The sequence below is a fragment of the Macaca nemestrina genome, chromosome 15 (genome assembly GCF_043159975.1).
Source record: "Macaca nemestrina isolate mMacNem1 chromosome 15, mMacNem.hap1, whole genome shotgun sequence".
Taxonomy (NCBI): domain Eukaryota; kingdom Metazoa; phylum Chordata; class Mammalia; order Primates; family Cercopithecidae; genus Macaca; species Macaca nemestrina.
Genome location: NC_092139.1, coordinates 21,415,308 through 21,417,630, shown reverse-complemented (window position 1 = coordinate 21,417,630; position 2,323 = coordinate 21,415,308). Strand labels below are relative to the sequence as shown.

Genomic DNA, 2,323 nt, shown 5'->3' with positions numbered 1-2,323 from the left:
AGGAGTCCTAACATGTAAAGAACAGAAGTTCCAGGTGGAGACAAAATAGGAGAAGGAAAAGAGGCAACAATTAAATATATGTCAGAAGAAAATTTTCCTGAGCTGAGGAAGTACCTGAATAGCCTGTTCAATCCACAGAGACACAAGGGCTGCCTGGCCAAGAAATTACTCACATAATAGAATGGAAGAAATTCACACAAGGATATGCAAGAACTCAAAGGTATACCTGAAGATAAGAAATAGCCTATGTGAACAAAAATATGGTTGCTGCTTCACTTCGGCCCTCCAAATCTCCCACAAGAACCTCTCTTGGCCGGGTGCAGTGGCTCATGCCTATAATCTCAGCACTTTGGAAGGCTAAGGAGGGTAGATGTTGAGGTCAGGAGATCAAGACCATCCTGGCCAACACAATGAAATCCCGTCTCTACTAAAAATACAAAAATTAGCTGGGCGTGGTGGCATGTGCCTATAATCCCAGCTACTTAGGAGGCTGAGGCAGGAGAATCGCTTGAACCCGGGAGGGGGAGGTTGCAGTGAGTCGAGATCACACCACTGCACTCCAGCCTGGGCAACAGAGTGAGACTCCTTCTAAAAAAAAAAAAAAAAAAAAACAAGAAACGTATAGGTGAAGAAGTTTGTAAAATGTAGTTCATCCCAGCCAAATTCACATATTTTAAAGCTACTATACCAGCTAAGGCTAAAAGAACAGAACAGATTTTTTTAGTCCCATCTTCTCTGGATGGCTTCCAGTCAATGCCTAAGCAAGGCAGTATCAAAGGCTTAGACAATTCTGCCCAATGGGGGAATTCCCTTAGTAGGCAATTGTTGCTCCAGAGCTCCCCTGTCAGGCTGGCAGAAATAGTATTACGAATTCATCGTGAGGTGACAGCTCCCCTGCTTAAATCCTGCTTCTTCCCATTTTCTTTCACAGGTGTCACTCCACAATAAATCTTTTGTATTTCTAATTCTGACTTAGCATCTGCATCTCAGAAATTCCAACCAGTATAAAATAACTTTAAAGCAACCATTATAACTATACTCAAGGACTGAAAATATACTTCAAATAAATGAATAAATAGGAAATTTCAACAGATAAATAGAAACTACAGAAAAGAATCAAATGAACATGCTAGAATTTAAAAATTCAATATCTGGATTTTTTTAAAGGTCACTGGATAGGCTTAACAAGAGACAAGAGGTGACAGAGAGTCAACAAACTTGAAGACAGTTCAATAGAAGTATCCTACCTGTCCTCACTTCAGCAGTACATATACTAAAATTGGAACGATACAGAGAAGATTAGCATGGCCCTGCGCAAGGATGATATGCAAATTTGGGAAGCATTATAAAATAATTTTTAAATTTTTTAAAAACAAAATATCCTAGCTGAAGAATAGAAAAATAAAAAATGGTGAAATTTCAATGACCTATGGAGCAATATCAAAAGTTTTAACTTTGTATCATTGGAGTACTTGAAGGCAAGAAAAGATTAGGACAAAAAAGTTGTAGGCTAGGCCCAGTGGCTCACGCCTATATTCCCAGCACTTTGGGAGGCCAAGGCGGGTAGATCACCTGAGGTCAGGAGTTCGAGACCAGTCTGACCAACATGGTGAAATGCCATCTCTGCTAAAAATATAAAAAATTAGCCGAGCATGGTGGTGCATGCTGTAATCCCAATCTCAGCTACTTGGGAGGCTGAGGCAGGAGAATCTCTTGAACCCAGGATGCGGAAGTTGCAGTGAGCCAAGATCATGCCCCTGAACTTTAGCTTGGGCAAAAAGAGTGAAATTCCATCTCAAAAAAAAAAAAAAAAAAGTTTTGTGAAGAAATAATGATCATATTTTTAGTGCAAGTTATAAATTTATAGATTCAAGAAATTCAACAAACCCCAAGCAGGAAAAAATACAAAGAAAACCACATATAAATACATCAGACCAAACTGCTGAAAACCAAAGATAAAGAAAATATCATTATATCAGCCAGAGAAAATTTACACAGTACATAACGGGGAACAATGATTTGAATGACTTCTGACTTCACATCAGAAATAATAGAGAACAAAAGACAACAGAAAAACAACTTTAAGCCCAGGCAACATGGTGAAACCCCGTTTCTACAGAAAAAAACACAAAAATTAGCCAGCATGGTGGTGCACACCTGTAGTCCCAGCAATTTGGGAGGTGAGGCGGTTAGGATCACTTGAGCCCAGGAAGTTGAGGCTGCAGTGAGCCATGATCACACCACTGCACTCCAGCCTGGGTGACAAAGTGAAACCCTATATCCAAAAAAAAAAAAGAAAAGTAAAACAAATTGTCAACCCAGA

At 39.5% G+C, this 2,323-nt stretch overlaps 1 non-coding gene across 1 annotated transcript; it reads left to right on the top strand.

The window, feature by feature from the left end:
- The first annotated feature begins 1,249 nt into the window (after nt 1-1,249).
- LOC112429277 (U6 spliceosomal RNA) lies at nt 1,250-1,355 on the top strand. The gene has a single exon (XR_003021469.1). It is a non-coding gene; the product is annotated as a U6 spliceosomal RNA (small nuclear RNA).
- Nucleotides 1,356-2,323: the final 968 nt, after the last annotated feature.